We start from the raw sequence: 16,244 nt of genomic DNA, 5'->3' as shown, positions 1-16,244 counted from the left end.
TTGATTCTAGGTTCCTTAAACACATCTTCTCCTAGTTCTGCATTTTTTTTTTTTTTTTAGGAATTAGGAATCTTTAAATACATGAACTCCTTTGCTACCCAACTGGGTCATGTGCAGTCAGTGTGAGTTTTTTTATCCTAGTTCACCAGGAGAAACATTCTATAGATATTTGGTAACTTTTTCCTTAAAATGATGCAGTGCATGAATTTTCTGGGAATATGATATGTAGAGTGGATTCTCTCCAAGAGTCTGAGGTGGTAGTTTACTATTTTCTGAATGGTGGCATTCAGAAAAGCCAGCAAATTTCTTCTCAGAGACAGTATAATTTGGCATTATGTCATTTTGCATAATTTGGCTTTTGCTTTGTAATTCTTTGAAATGCAGGTAGCAAGGGTAGACTCCCTTATAGGGATGTAGGAGGAATCATTCATAAAACACACTGTAAAGTTTTTATGAAAGTCCATTATGAACTTGAAGTTGATGCCTTCCAGTTCTAAAATTCTCTGACTTTATGATGCTAAACAGAGAATTATCACAATCTGTAAATATTCAGTTGATAGCAGAATGTCCTAAGGCAACATATGTTTCTGAGTAAGTGATGTTGCATATTTTTTGTAAAAAAATTTTTTCAAAGTGTAGTCAGTTTTTGACTTATCTCATAAACAGTAAATGTAAATAAATGTCAAGAAAAGAAGATTCAAAAATTTCTTATAATTAATGACGTAGATGAGACACTTAACATTAAAATAAGTGTGCCTGCTAGGTCCGATGAATCATGCTAAATGTTTTAAATACTTAATCTCTGTAAGAAACTGACCAGAATAAGTTGCTGTTATCATTACCCATTTATATATGAGTAAACTGAGGACCACAGTTGTACATGACTTGCTTAAATACATAGAGTGGAAAGCAGTGACAGGATTTATACTAGAATCTTTCTGATACCAGAATCTGAGCCTTATTTAGTCCATTGCACAATATATTGCAGGGATTCTACTTTCAGAGGAATTTCATTTGGAATGGGTGTGAACAGTTTTCTTATTATCAACATGTTACTGAAACACACTGGACTGAAATCTCTTGAACTTAGCATCGTAAGTATATTTTTATCTCAGAGTTAGAAATCAGCACTGGTAAAAATAGAGCTGACCATGAGAAATTGGTAGAAAATGCAGCTTTCTAGTGCTCTGTTCTATTACCTGAGGCAAACTGGGAAGTTGTAACGTCCCATAAGAGTTCAGCATCCTGGAACCTCAACAATACTTTGCAGGGCAAAGTATGTCTGACCAGACATTGGGCAAAAGATCATAATATTAATAATGTTAAGAAGACAATATTGCTTTCTTTACTGACCATGATAATTAACCCCACCTCCTACCTTCCCCCTCAGAAACTCCTCAACACTAGACAATTATATGACCAATTTAATTTTCTGAGATTTTCATGTGCTCTACAAACTAGCATAAGTATATAGAAGTTGGAAGTGCATATAATACTCCAGGTTTAGGAGACTGAGAGAGAAAGAAAAAAAATAATACACAGACAGTGTTATTAGGGCATCTGCTATATGCCATCAAAACAGTAGGTGAGGGAAACCCAGCTGCTGAGGTCAGTGGAACTCTCATAATGCTGAACTCCAAGGGGACTTGGATTTCCCAGACATCTGCTGGGTTAAAGACCCATGAAGGATCAAAGGAGCTACTGAATTAGGGAACTGCGATTTTCTGTTATCAACCATAGCTAGTGGAATTGAAGAAGAAATGGTGTTAGATCTCCTGCTTATGGACAGGTAAGAGTTTATTGAAAATAGGAAAACAAGAGGCAGGCTTAATGCTATTGCCTGAATGATGATGGGTACCGAGTAGAGTAAAAATGAGAAGACTGAATACAACAGTCCAGAGAATTGAACTCCGAGGAAGCACATTAAGGAATCAAGTAAGTACAAGAAACAATATTAAAACTCAAGAGGGTGATAGAGGGCCAGAGAAGTCTTGGCGACAATCATAATTGCAACTTTTTCTATTGCAGTCCCTCAAAAAGAGAAAGGTGGAGAAACAAATAAATGCTTGTTGAGGCTTTGTGTCAGTCTGGTGTGGATGACTACAAAGCTAGCCAGAAGAGCCACATCAGTTAACACTGTCAGAGCAGTGGAGATAAGGACAGCAAGAATCAATTAATGATAACAAGAGGGTAAACGTGAAGAGGGGATCTTATAAAGATAGGCGAAGCAAATGGAAGAGATCAGAGAGGAAGTTGTCTGGAGTATCTTACTGAAGCAAGACTGAGAGTTCAGAAGTCATGAATTCAGATTTTAATCCCAGTTCTTTCTGAGATATGAAGGCGATGACCTGACATACTGGCATCTGAAGTTTTGCCTTTAGTGAGAGTGACAAGGAACCAGCTTTCAAGTAACTAAGCAGAAACGTATCCAATGGTGAGACTTCATGGGTCTGAAAAGTTTCAGCCTTCCCTGCATGTTATTGAAAATACTGTTTTTTGGTTTCATTTGAGAGCAAGTGCAAAATATTTCTAGCAAGGATTTGTATGGCTGGTACCCAGGCCTTTCCTTAGAATAAGCTTTGAGTTAGACCTTGGCCATTCAAAGATGGAGGGACCAATGATATGGAAGAAATGGACAGGATGGGGTGATGGGAGGCTGTGCTCCCCTATAGGCTTGGCTTGAGAGAGTTACAAAAGAGCTGTAATTTTCAGTATCATGTCCTGTTATATGGAGACACTTCTTTCAAGCAACAACAACAACAAAAAAAACAGTGGAACAAAAAGTTGTAGAAGATCGTTCTTATCTTTTCCTTAGATAAGTGATTACTGAGGGCAAGAGTTAGAGGTGACAGGAGGAGAGATGAGAGAGAGAGAGAGAGAGAGAGAAAGAGAGAGGGAGAGAAAGAGAAAGAGAGAGAAAGAGAGAGAGAGAGAGAGAGAGAGAGAGAGAGAGAGAGAGAGAGAGAGGAAGGGAGCTCTAAATACACCTTTTCTGAATGAATCCACTTCCAGTTCAGAGTAAGAAAGAGCTCCCCTATCTCAATCATAAAAGAAGCCTTACCTATGTTTAGAACTGTAAAATACCCCCACCTGGAAGGGACCTTTCAACTAAACTAAATGCTGACTCCTCTTTCATCTGATGAGAAAATGGAGGCTCTAGGAAGATGTTTACCCCATTCAGCTTGCTAGTGTCAGATTCAGGTGACTCCTGACATCAAAGAGACACTATTGGCATTTTCCTTCCCAAGACTTTCCAGGCACCTAATAACTCACTGATCTCTCGTCTTCTTTATTCTCTCCTCTGACTTCCCATTCACGCTTTTGTTTTGGAAAAAGAAATTATAAATATTATTAAGAAAATAGTACTGACTTGTATTCTCCCACCCAGGAAAAAACACCCCTAATAGTTTAAATGCACAGCACTACAAGAAAGCGTCTAACTTTTAAGAAGTTATAAAAAGCAAAACAAGTCTTCCTTGACCTTCTGTATGGCGTTATGTTTCTCTATGTGTTCCAAGATGCAATGACACATGTTGGATGGCTGTTTTATATTCTTTTTAGTATTTTTGCATACATGCCTTTGAATGTATTCAATACATATAGCATTAGGATAGGCTTGTTTTTTTAAAATATAAATGGCTTCATACTTCATATATAATATCATAACCATGTTTTTTATATAATACTGATCTAGTTCATTCCTTTTAATTGTTGTATAGTCTTTCATTATATAAATATTTCTTTTTTTTACTCTCTATATTGATGGACATCTAAATTATTTTTTCTGTTATAAATAATAATATATTGAAAATATTGATTTCTGTCTCTGTGTATTTGCATCAATGATTCTCAAGGTAGTATACCAAGAAATTGAGTTGCTGAGTCTTAGGAAATTTACAATATTAATTTTAATATGTCCTAAAAATTTGACCTACAAAGCAACTATGCCAATGTGTACTACCATCAGCAGAATATTAAACTATCAATTATTTTACATCTCCAATACTTAGTACTATGGAACATTTTCATTTTTCTACCAGGCTAGAGGAAAATAGAATCTCATTATTTTAATTGGCATTACAAAAATTGAGAATCTTTCATGTTTGTAGGTTGTTTGCAGTCTGCTTCCATGAACTTCTGCTCATAAACTTTCTTCATATTTATACTAAAGTATTCATTTTCTTTTTTATTAATTTATAGAGATGACTTATACATTATTATGTACATTATTTTTTCCTTCTACTTTATTTTACAAAATTTGTTCAAACTATTTTATGCTATAAAAATGATTTTTTGTTGATTTGTTCATATTCAATAATTATTCTATATAAATATCTTAAAGTTTGAGCTCTAATAAAATAATATATAAACATTATAACTTTATAAAACTGCAGACATTATTCAAGATTTTAATAATCTTTAGTTATGTTTGGAATTTAAGCATGTATCGTACATATGGTATGAAATAAGGTTCCTATTTTTTACATGGGTAGCCAAATTTCTGATACCATTTTGATTTATTTGATATCATTCCATTCCCAAGGGGCAACTATTCCTCAGATTTCTATCACCAAAAATGGGCATGTCTTTTCTTGGACTTCATATAGACATATATGTTCTGTATCTGGCTTCTTTTGTTCCATATGTTTTTGAGGTTCATATGTTGATCTTAATTTCCTTTTTTTTTATTGTTCATTATTCACATGTGCTTGCATTGTTTGGGTCATTTATCCCTCCTGCCCCACATCCCCCTTTGCTTCCAGGCAGAACCTGTTCTGCCCTTTTCTCCAATTTTGTTGAAGAGAAGACATAAGCATAATAAGGAAGACAAAGCTTTTTTGCTAGTTGAGTTAAGGATAGCTATACAGAGAGATTCCTAGCATTGCTTCCATGTATAAATGTGTTGCAACCCATGTTGATTCATCTCTAACTGATCTTTACACTGGTTCCTGATCCCCTTCTCGTATTGAGCTCTTTAAGGTTTCTGTATTAGTTCCTCTGGAGAGGGGACATCAAACACTTTCATGTTTTGGGTTTTCTACCTATCTCTGTACCTCCTATATGTGCTCTCCCCTTGTTATGTGACCCAAGTCCAATCACATTGCTATATTTTCACAACCTTGTCAGTTTCTCCCACTAGTGATAACCATTTCAGTTAAAATTTTGTGTTATTTTATTAAATGCAATAATGAACAAAGTAAACCACATTGAATTCTTTCCTTTCTAGCCCTCATATAAGTATAATTAATATATGTGTTATACATATATTTTTCAATACTTATCAAAACCTCAGGTTCTAACCAATGCTTACTATAGCCAGGCTTGTCTTGAGCTGACCATGTACCCCTTTCTTGACTTGAATTTGCACTTCTTCTGCCTTAGCTTCCTAAGTGATAGGATAAAGAATTTGTGCCATCACACCTCACTTATTCTATTTTTTCAATTGGATTTCCTATGTGCATTGGAGAATGATAGTCTACTTCTATTTAGTGATGGAACAAATTGATACCTTCTGGTTCCATTCCATAGAAATAGGAAAAATATTATAAAAATGTAGAATAAGCATTGGAAAAGGTTTAAAGAAACTTTAGATTAGAATTTAAAGAAATTCCATTTTCTCTACACCTTTATTATTTTTTTTGTGTGTGTGTGTTCCATTTTTTATATGTTTGAGAGACAGTTTCTGGCTATGAGGTCCAAACTACCTTTCAGCTTTTTTTTTTTATCTGTATGTGCATACAATGTTTGGGTCATTTCTCCCCCCTCCCCCACCTCCTCCCTCTCCCCCCCACCCCTCGATACCCAGCAGAAACTATTTTGCCCTTATTTCTAATTTTGTTGTAGAGAGAGTATAAGCAATAATAGGAAGGAACAAGGGTTTTCTAGTTGAGATAAGGATAGCTATACAGGGAGTTTACTCACATTGATTTCCTGTGCATGTGTGTTACCTTCTAGGTTAATTCTTCTTGATCTACCCTTTTCTCTAGTTCCTGGTCCCCTTCTCCTATTGGCCTCAGTTGCTTTTAAGGTACCTGCTTTAGTTTCTCTGCATTGAGGGCAACAAATGCTAGCTAGTTTTTTAGGTGTCTTACCTATCCTCACATCTCCCTTGTGTCTCTACACCTTTAAATGTTAACCATATTTCTTATGGTTTCTTTTAATGTTAACTATAATGTTATCAGGTGATAGGAATTTCACTGTAAGGTATATGTCCAAGAAAGTTGAAAAATAGTCCCATAAAAATTAATAGAAGACTGTTCAGACTAGCAACCTAAACATCTTTCCAATATAAATGAATTTTAAAATGTGGTATATCCATACATTGAAATATTATTCAGCTATCAAAAGGAATGAAATACTGACACATGGTATAATATGGACAAACCTTAAAAATATTATGCTAAATAAAGTAATCTAGACACAACAGTCTACAAATTGTATTATTATATTTATTTAAAATATCCAGGAAAAGCAAATTCATAGAAACAAAAACTAGATTAGCAGATGTCATGAGTTAAACTGCTGTTAAATGAAGAATAACTATTATAGGCTGTAGAGTTTCTTTTAGGGACTATAAAATAGTCTGAATTTGGAAAGAGTGATACTACACAATCTTGTGAATATAATAAAACCTGCTGAACTGTATATTTTAAAGTGTGAATTCTATGATATGTGAATTCTGTTTCAATATAAAAACCTTAGCTACAATTTAGGAAAACTTCTTTAGATCTTTGACTAAAGTATCTGATCATCTAGAAGGAACTTACTACTCTTTTCTGTTTACCCTTGTTCTACTAATAAATTCAAGAAATATTTGGGGCACTACTGGTTCAGGGTGCTGATTGTTTTGTGCCCATATTTCTGAAGTTAAAAGGTTAGGCAGTTGATTAGCTTACATGTAATTAGAATTCATTGTTAAAGTGAACAAAATTAGTTGATCGAACAAGGCTCCAATAATTTCTTTGCTCCAGCTCACAAAAATGCAAAATAATTGATAGAAACTAAAGAATTCCATAACTAGATCCTGAATTATGTGCAGAAATGCACCTTTGCAGTACAACTTAAAAACAGCAGGCACCCTTCCAGCTGTTCATAAAAGTTCTTCAGAACCATCTGAGCTCAGTATAGTAGATACTGATATTGGAAAAAATACTGGTAATAATTTCTTTCTTAATCTTCCTTTTATGTCATAATGATAGTTTATATAAATCACTTATAAAAGTGAAATCATAGAGAAGATCTAGGAAAGCACAAAAAATAATTTATAGAAATGTTTACAGTGATTGTTGGAGAATAGGATAGATATTCATGTCTCCAAAAATAGTTTTGATGTGGCCCTTTCCTAAAGGCAGAGATAAACTTTGTGTTGCTTTTGTTATCCTAGTCATCAGATATCAATCTTCTGAATTTATTAAAGCTCTTTCTTCTTCATAATAGCTAAGTGGGTGGTTAATTGGCTTAGCATCAGATTTTTTTCTGCCTATATTTCGTGTTCATTTTTCTTTCACTCCAAGTATTTTCAATCAAACCCTCCTGTGTGATTTACTGCAAATCTTACATTCTAGTTCAAGGTTTGGGCTAAAGAAATAGACAATCAAACCCCTATAATTAAATTATTCATTTGTTAACCCCCTTAGTCACTTTTCATTTATTTAGCAAATATAGACTGTTTGCCATTTGTCTGCCCTTGTGTTTAGAGGTAGTGATGCAAAGATCAGTCTTGGTCATTGAGGACTCCTTGGTTTCTTGAGGGAAAACAAATGCATAAGTAAGGAAAACTATGCATTTTATATGTGTTACAATAAAGGTTAAGGTGAGGTAATCCTTAGAGGATAGAGAAGAAAGGCTTTATAACGAGAATAGAAAAGGAAGGTTAGAGTGGAGTCAGAGAAGACTTGAATCAAAAAGAAAGAGTAGACATTTTCAAAATGGACAGTGAGAGAATGGTCCAGAAATAGCAGTAGACCCAGCAAATTTGTAGCACAGAATGACACACACCTTAATCTTGAGTTCCTTTATTGACTGTTTGCTATCTGTACATTTTAAGAAAAACAGTACTTGCTGTAAAGTGCTCACAGACAGTTGAGATATACCATTTTAAATCCAGAATTCAAATCCATTTCTGACTGGCTTCATAGCCTGTGCTCTTAGTTACATGTTTCACAGTCTCTGATGGCACTGCTAATCTTGACACTACCTTACTGCTCATTTTTAGTTCTCAATATGGAATCTCATTTTTTGAGAAACTGCTAATCTTCCACTCTCCTTGTAAGTCACTAGAAGATAAATCTGTATATTCTGAACAAAGTTTATCTCCTTGATGCTAAGTCAATACTTTACAAAATTACCACTTTCCCAAACTCAACTAATGCATTTTGATAACCCCCATAATCATACAAACTCTCAACTAAGCAGAATGAAAAGCAAGCCATTTAGTTTCAAACCGTGAATTCAATAAAGACAACTTTTGATAATTTGCACATACTAAGGGATTTGAGCTAGTTGACAGATGAATTATACCACAATATTTAACTCTTTTCCATAAAGTACATTAACTTATGCTGAAAACATAATATTCCATATTAAGTATTTTCTACTGCAAAACATCCTTGTTACCACGATAATGTGGCATTCTCCTTGCTTCTTTTAGGTTGAACACCTGTGAGGTAGACAAGATATGGAATGTTTTGATTATTCAGTACAAATCAAAACATTTTCTGAACTTTCTTGGCATAGTGAAATAGCAGATGTATATTTCTTAAAAGAAAAAAATGAATAAGCTTAGATGTATTTCCAAGTAAAATAAATCCATGTGTCTGGTTGATATTATCAAAAATATTTCACTGAAGTGACATGAATAAAGAACTCTTTATTAACTATAAGTGTATGTGTATTTATTTCTTAAAAATGAATGAATAAATGTTTTTCTCATCTATAATTAAAATTCAGTACTGAAAATCTTAAAGATTTTTTGAACCTTGACATTTCAGAGTGGGGCAGGTTTAATTGCCATGAACCTTGATGCTTGGCCAATGGGCAGTACAGTATAGGGTTGAGTATGCAGATTCTGGGGTCTGAGTATTAGTTTAACTCTTGCATTTATCAATTACCACTTGTGCAATTTTGTGAGAATGATGTAACTTTCTATGCTTCTATTTCTCTTAATCACCTGAGGAACAACTTAAAGGAAAGTATTATTTATTATATTTCAGTTTTAAAAGTTTCACTTCATCATGGCTGGGAGCACAAGGAAAATCAGCTCACATCATGTTGACTACATCACAGAGATGTAGTCCACAAACACAAGAATACACTGTCAGTGACCTAGTTCCTCCATATCAGCCCCACCTCCTCAAGTTTCTAGAACCTCCTAAAATAGCACCATGAGCTGGGGATCAATCACACTTTATATCTAAACCATAATACTCTGATTTACAATGGTGATGATAATAGGATTACCCTGGGGATTAAATAGGTTAATGCATATGAAGCCCTTAAAACAAGTGCATGCTACCTGCAACATAAATATGTTGCAACCATTATGCACCATACAACAAGGCTATGACTGTTTTTTTAATTATTTATTTATTCACATGTGCGTACATTGTTTGGGTCATTTCTCCCACTCCTCCCCCCACAACCACCACCCCTTCCCCCCACTAGCTTCCAGGCAGAACCTGTTCTGCACTTTTCTCCAGTTCTGTTGAGTAGAAATAAGCAATAAGACATAGGATTTTTTCTAGTTGAGATAAGGACAGCTATACAGAGAGATTCCTAGCATTGCTTCCATGTACAAATGTGTTACAACCTAGGTTGATTCATCTCTAATTGATCTTTACACTGGTTCCTGGTCCCCTTCTCATGTTGATCTCTGTCGCTTTAAGGTTTCTATTTCAGTTCCTCTGGAGTGGGGACATCAAATGCTTTCATGTTTTGGGTGTTCTATCTAACCCCATACCTCCCATATGTGTTCTCCCCTTGTCATGTAACCCAAGTCCAACAACATTTCTGCATTTTCCCTAGATCTAAAGACTGCATATGAGGGAGAACATATGATTTTTGGTCATCTGAGTTTGGCTAACCTCACTCAGAATGATGTTCTCCAGTTCCATCCATTTACTTGCAAATGATAAAATTTCATTGTTCTTCATGGCTGAGTAAAATTCCACTATGTATAAAAACCACATTTTCTTAATCCATTCATCAGTAGTGGGGCATCTTGGCTGTTTCCATAACTTGGCTGTTGTGAATAGTGCCGCAATAAACATGGGTGTGCAAGTGCCTCTGGCGTAACCTGTGTCGCATTCCTTTGGGTATATCCCCAGGAGTGGGATTGCTGGATCGTATGACAAATCTAGGTGTAGATTTTTGAAAAGCCTCCAAATTTTTTTCCAAAGTGGTTGCACCAGCTTGCATTCCCACCAGCAGTGTATGAAGGATCCTTTTTCCCCCACATCCTTGCCAACACCTGTTGTTGGTGGTGTTTCTAATGATGGCATTTCCTTTATGCCTAGCCTTTATGCTAGATGGTGAGCATTTTTTCATGTGTTTTTGGCCATTTGAATTTCTTCTTTTGAGAAAGTTCTGTTTAGTTCACTTGCCCATTTCTTTATTGGTTCATTAGTTTTGGGAGAGTTTAGTTTCTTAAATTCCCTGTATATGCTGGTTATCAGTCCTTTGTCTGATGTATAGCTGGTGGTATGTTTTCTCCCACTCTGTGGGTGTTCTCTTCAGTTTAGAGACCATTTCTTTTGTTGAGCAGAAGCTTTTTAGTTTTGTGAAGTCCCATTTATCTATGCTATCTCTTAGTTGCTGAGCTGCTGGGGTTCTATTGAGGAAGTCTTTACCTATACTTAATAACTCCAGAGTGTTTCCTGCTCTTTCCTGTACTAACTTCAGAGTTTTGGGTCTGATATCTCGGACCTTGATCCATTTTGAGTTGATACTAGTTCATAGTGATAAACATGGATCTAGTTTCAGTTTTCTGCATATGGATAACCAATTTTCCCAACAACATTTGTTGAAGAGGCTGTCTTTTCTCCATCATATATTTTTGGCCCTTTTGTCAAAAATAAGGTGGGCATAGCTGTGTAGATTCATATCTGGGTCCTCTATTCTGTTCCACTGGTCTTCATGTCTGTTTTTGTGCCAGTACCATGCTGTTTTTATTGCTATTGCTTTGTAATATACTTTGAAGTTGGGTATTATGATGCCAACATTGCTCTTTTTGCTGAGTATTGCCTTGGCTATTTGTGGTCTCTTGTGTTTCCAAATAAACTTCAAGGTAGATTTTTCAATCTTTGTGATGAAAGTCATTGGAATTCTCATGGGAATTGCATTAAACATATAGATTGTTTTTGGTAGTATGGCCATTTTTACTATGTTGATTCTACTAATCCATGAGCATGGGAGATCTGTCCATCTTCTGTAGTCTTCCTCGATCTCTTTCTTCAGGGTTTTGTAATTATCCTTGTAGAGGTCATTCACTTCCTTTGTTAAGTTTACTCCTAGGTATTTGATTTTTTTTTTGTAGCTATTGTAAATGGAATTGTTTCCATATATTCCTTTTCAGTTTGTTCGCTATTGGTGTATAGAAAAGCTAATGATTTTTGTAAGTTGATTTTGTATCCTGCCACCTTGCTATACCTGTTTATGGTGTCTAAGAGTTTCTGGGTAGAGTTTTTTGGGTCGTTAAGGTATAGGATCATGTCATCTGCAAATAAGAATATTTTGACAGTTTCTTTACCTATTTGTATTCCTTTTATTTCTTCTTCTTGCACAATTGCTCTAGCTAGAAATTTCAGTACCATGTTGAATATGAGTTGGGATAGTGGGCATCCTTGTCTCGTTCCTGATTTTAGGGGGAATGGTTTCAGTTTTTCTCCATTAAGTATGATTCTGGCTATAGGTTTGTCATACATAGCCTTTACAATGTTGAGGTATATTTCTTCTATTCCTAGTTTTCTTAGAGCTTTTATCATGAAGTGGTGTTGGATCTTGTCAAAGGCTTTTTCTGCATCTATTGAGATGATCAAGTGGTTTTTGTCTTTGCTTCTATTGATGTGCTGTATTACATTTATAGATTTGTGTATGTTGAACCATCCCTGCATCCCTGGGAAGAAGCCAACTTGGTCCTGGTGAATGATCTTTCTGATGTGTTGTTGGATTCAATTTGCCACTATTTTATTGAGGATTTTTGTATCAATATTCTTTAAGGAAATTGGCCTATAGTTCTGATTTTGGGATGAGTATAATACTGGCTTCATAAAATGAGTTAGGCAGTGTTCCTTCCATTTCTATTTCATGGATCAGTTTAAGGAGGGTTGGTATCAGTTGTTCTTTAAAGGTCTGATAGAATTCAGCAGAGAATCCATCAGGTCCTGAACTTTTCTTTTTTGGGAGACTCTTAATTGCTGCTTCAATTTTGTTTTGTTTTATAGATCTATTCAGGTGATTAATATCCTCTTGTTCAGTTTTGGATGATCATATGTATCTAGAAATCTGTCCATTTCTTCAAAATTTTCAAATTATTAGAGTACAGTTTCTCAAAGTAGTCTCTGATGGTTTTCTGGATTTCCATGGTGTTTGTTGTTATCTCCCCTTCAGCATTTCTGTTTTTACTGATTTGAGTTTTTTATTTCCTCATTTTAGTAAGATTTGCCCAGGGTCTGTCAATCTTATTTAGTTTTTCAAAGAACCAGCATTTTGTTTCATTGATTCTTTGTATGTTTTTTTGGTTGTTGTTTCTAATTCATTGATTTCAGCCCTTATTTTAATTATTTCTCTCCTTCTGATTGTTTGAGGTTTGCTTGTTCTTGTTTTTCTAGGAGTTTGAGATGATCTTTACGTCATTGATTTGAGATCTTTCTGTCATTTTAATACGTGCACTCATGGCTATAAACTTTCCTCTTAGGACTGCCTTTGCTGGGTCCCATAAGTTCTGGTAGATCATGTTTTCATTTTCATTACCTTCCAGGAATCTTTTAATTACCTCTTTTATTTCATCAATGATCATTGAGCAATGTGGTGTTCGCTTCCAATTGTTTGCATGTTTTTTACTGCTGTTTTTATTGTTAATTTCTAGTTTTAATGCATTTTGGTCAGATAGAATGCATGGGATTATTTCTATTTTCTTATATTTGCTGAGGCTTGCTTTGTGCCCTAAGGTATGATCAATTTTGTAGAAGTTTCATGAGCTGCTGAGAAGAATGTATATTGTGCAGAAGTTGGATGAAATGTTCTGTAGATACCAGCTAGGTCCATTTGGTCTATGGTGTCTAGGATTTCCTTATTGATTTTTTGTTTGGATAACCTATCTATTGGTGATAGGGGGGTATTAAGGTCTCCCGCTATCACTGTGTTGGAGTTTATATATGTTTTTAGGTTCTTCAGGGTATGTTTGATGAAATTGGGTGCATTGACATTGGGTGCATATAGGTTGATAATTGTTATTTCCTTTTAGTGTATTTCCCCTTTTATTAGTACGGAGTGTTCTTCTTTATCTTGTTTGATCAATGTAGGTTTGAAGTCTACTTTATCCAAGATAAGTGTTTCTACCTGTGCCTGTTTACCGGGTCCATTGGCTTGGTAGATCTTCTTCTAGCCTTTCACTCTCAGCCAGTACTTGAGGTGGGTCTCCTGTAGGCAGCAGATTGTTGGATCTTCCTTTTTAATCCAGTTTGTCAAATGGTGTCTTTTGATAGGGGAATTAAGCCCATTAACATTCAGTGTTAGTGTTGATAGGTAAGTGGTGATTCCTGTCATTTAGTTGTCTTTGTTGTTTAAGGGTTTGATTGTGTAGCTGAATCAATGTTACTCTTTACTTTCTTGCCTTTTCTTCTCCTGTGGTTTGGTATTGCCTGCCTTTTCATGGATTTGTTTGCTTTCACTTTCTGTGTGCAGAATTCCTTGGAGAATCTTTTGTAGTGGTGGCTTGGTGGTCATATATTGCTTTAGTTTCTGCTTATCATGGAAGACTTTTATTGCTCCATCTATTTTGAATGATAGTTTTCCTGGGTAGAGTATCCTGGGGTTGAAGTTATTTTCATTCAGTGCCCAGAAGACCTCACTCCATGCTCTTCTTGCTTTGAAGTTTTCCATGGAGAAGTCTACTGTGATTTTGATGGTTTACCTTCTATGTTATTTGTTTTTATCTCTTATAGCCTTCAATATTCTTTCTCTAATCTCTGTGTTTGTTTTTTTAATAATAATATGTCATGAGGTAGTTCTATTTTGGTCAAGTTTGGTGTTCTGTAGGCTTCCTGTACCTGAACGGGCATAGTTTTCTCTAGATTTGGTAAATTTTCTATTATTATTTTATTGAATATATTACACATTCCTTTTGCTTGCATCTCTTCTACTTCTTCAATGTCCATTATTGTCAGGTTTGGTTTTTGAATGGAGTCAGTGAGTTCTTGCATATATTCTTTCACAGGTCTTGAATTGTTTGACTAATAGTTCTTTGATTTTTCCTTTAATTACTATTTAATCCTCAAATTCTGAGATTCTGTCTTCTGTTTGTTCTATTCTGCTGGAATGGCCTTTCATTTTGTTTTGTATTTCTGTTTCATTCTTTTTTCTGAGGTTTTCCATATCATGGGTCACTTCCTCTTTAATGTCAATTTTCATCCTTAATTCATATATCTCCCTATTTATGGTGTTCTCTGTTTCCTTTTGGTTTTATTTAGGGCTCCTATGATTTCATTTGTTTTGAGTTTCTTTTTTTTTTTTTTTCCTGCTCTCAGAACTGTTTATTTTTATTTATTTTTTTTTTTTTCATTTTTCTTTTATTATTCATATGTGCATACAAGGCTTGGTTCATTTCTCCCCCCTGCCCCCACCCCCTCCCTTACCACCCACTCCACCCCCTCCCGCACCCCCCCCTCAATACCCAGCAGAAACTATTTTGCCCTTATCTCTAATTTTGTTGTAGAGAGAGTATAAGCAATAATAGGAAGGAACAAGGGGTTTTGCTGGTTGAGATAAGGATAGCTATACAGGGCATTGATTCACATTGATTTCCTGTGCGTGGGTGTTACCATCTAGGTTAATTCTTTTTGATCTAACCTTTTCTCTAGTTCCTGGTCCCCTTTTCCTATTGGCCTCAGTTGCTTTAAGGTGTCTGCTTTAGTTTCTCTGCATTAAGGGCAACAAATGCTAGCTAGTTTTTTAGGTGTCTTACCTATCCTCACCCCTCCCTTGTGTGCTAAAGCTTTTATCATGTGCTCATAGTCCAATCCCCTTGTTGTGTTTGCCCTTGATCTAATGTCCTCATATGAGAGAGAACATACGATTTTTGGTCTTTTGGGCCAGGCTAACCTCACTCAGAATGATGTTCTCCAATTCCATCCATTTACCAGCGAATGATAACATTTCGTTCTTCTTCATGGCTGCATAAAATTCCATTGTGTATAGATACCACATTTTCTTAATCCATTCGTCAGTGCTGGGGCATCTTGGCTGTTTCCATAACTTGGCTATTGTGAATAGTGCCAAAATAAACATGGGTGTGCAGGTGCCTCTGGAGTAACAGTCTTTTGGGTATATCCCCAAGAGTGGTATTGCTGGATTAAACGGTAGATCGATGTCCAGCTTTTTAAGCAGCCTCCAAATTTTTTTCCAGAGTGGTTGTACTAGTCTACATTCCCACCAACAGTGTAAGAGGGTTCCTTTTTCCCCGCATCCTCGCCAACACCTGTTGTTGGTGGTGTTGCTGATGATGGCTATTCTAACAGGGGTGAGGTGGAATCTTAGTGTGGTTTTAATTTGCATTTCCTTTATTGCTAGAGATGGTGAGCATTTTTTCATGTGTTTTCTGGCCATTTGAATTTCTTCTTTTGAGAAAGTTCTGTTTAGTTCACTTGCCCATTTCTTTATTGGCTCATTAGTTTTGGGAGAATTTAGTTTTTTAAGTTCCCTGTATATTCTGGTTATCAGTCCTTTGTCTGATGTATAATTGGCAAATATTTTCTCCCACTCTGTGGGTGTTCTCTTCAGTTTAGAGACCATTTCTTTTGATGAACAGAAGCTTTTTAGTTTTATGAGGTCCCATTTATCTATGCTATCTCTTAGTTGCTGTGCTGCTGGGGTTTCATTGAGAAAATTCTTACCTATACCTACTAACTCCAGAGTATTTCCTACTCTTTCTTGTATCAACTTAAGAGTTTGGGGTCTGATATTAAGATCCTTGATCCATTTTGAGTTGATCTTGGTATAGGGTGATATACATGGATCTAGTTTCAGTT

Source organism: Castor canadensis, chromosome 8 (genome assembly GCF_047511655.1).
Source record: "Castor canadensis chromosome 8, mCasCan1.hap1v2, whole genome shotgun sequence".
Taxonomy (NCBI): domain Eukaryota; kingdom Metazoa; phylum Chordata; class Mammalia; order Rodentia; family Castoridae; genus Castor; species Castor canadensis.
Note: the sequence above shows the minus strand (reverse complement) of the source record.